The following is a 1,366-nucleotide window of genomic DNA, read 5'->3' on the forward strand; positions in this document are numbered from 1 at the left end:
TTTCATCGACCAGCCAATGTCCCACGATCCTGATCCAAAGTCTGATTTAGGTGCATTGAAAGAAAGTGATCTGTGTAAATTGACAAGAAGTCACCTGTTGCCCAAAATTGGCATCTCGACAAATATTACAGTCTGTGGAAGCTATTGTCTCTCTGACTGGGAACACTCTGTATTGGCGGGGAGAGTTGCCAAAACGCCCGCTGATCTCGAAATACGTCGGAGATCCATTTAGTTGCAATAAACTCCACATCAGAGAGGTATTACTGTGATTTGGCTAAGGAACTGATGATTTAATGAAAGGAAACGCAGAGAGGCAGTGGCACGTCAAATGAAGTGACGGAGAAGAAGTTAAATCAATTTTAGAAAATGTAACATATGAGACTACTGTAGAAATTAGTGGAGGGAATACTGTTTCAGAGACCAAAACGAAGAATATATTATAGGTGTCTCAGTTCCAAACTGCGCAGTGTGAGTTGACACATAGAATGGAAACAGGAGAGGCTGTAATGGAATAAGGACAGAGTGGAATGAGATTTTCAATCTGCAGCGGAGTGTGCGCTGATATGAAACTTCCTGGCAGATTAAAACTGTGTGCCCGACCGAGACTCGAACTCGGGACCTTTGCCTTTTTGCATGTTTCGCAGGAGAACTTCTGTAAAGTTTGTAAGGTAGGAGACGAGATACTGGCAGAAGTAAAGCTGTGAGTACCGGGCGTGAGTCGTGCTTCGGTAGCTCAGTTGGTAGAGCACCTGCCCGCGAAAGGCAAAGGTCCCGAGTTCGAGTCTCGGTCGGGCACACAGTTTTAATCTGCCAGGAAGTTTCATATCAGCGCACACTCCGCTGCAGAGTGAAAATCTCATTCTGGAAACATCCCCCAGGCTGTGGCTAAGCCATGTCTCCGCTATATCCTTTCTTTCAGGAGTGCTAGTTCTGCATGTTTCGCAGGAGAACTTCTGTAAAGTTTGGAAGGTAGGAGACGAGATACTGGCAGAAGTAAAGCTGTGAGTACCGGGCGTGAGTCGTGCTTCGGTAGCTCAGTTGGTAGAGCACTTGCCCGCCAAAGGCAAAGGTCCCGAGTTCGAGTCTCGGTCGGGCACACAGTTTTAATCTGCCAGGAAGTTTCAAGGACAGAGTGAGTTGACACATAAAATGTAAACAGAGTAGACGTTATTGACATTTGGAGTGGCAATAGTACAAAAGTGTTTAGAAGCACAGCTAAAAAAGGAAAGGGTCATTACGAGCTAGAAAAAACAGTTAAAGATGCGAAAAAGGAATTTAAACAAATCCTTAAAGAATTACGGATAAGCTTGATGGTAGACAAAAGGAATTGGGGCAATATCTATCTGAACAGTTGGAAACCGAAGTA

General features: G+C 44.7%; 1 non-coding gene across 1 annotated transcript; it reads left to right on the forward strand.

Annotated features, from left to right (window-relative positions):
• The first annotated feature begins 1,022 nt into the window (after window positions 1-1,022).
• Trnaw-cca lies at window positions 1,023-1,097 on the forward strand. Its single transcript has one exon. It is a non-coding gene; the product is annotated as a tRNA-Trp (tRNA).
• Window positions 1,098-1,366: the final 269 nt, after the last annotated feature.

Source organism: Schistocerca piceifrons, chromosome 6 (assembly GCF_021461385.2).
Source record: "Schistocerca piceifrons isolate TAMUIC-IGC-003096 chromosome 6, iqSchPice1.1, whole genome shotgun sequence".
NCBI classification, from domain to species: domain Eukaryota; kingdom Metazoa; phylum Arthropoda; class Insecta; order Orthoptera; family Acrididae; genus Schistocerca; species Schistocerca piceifrons.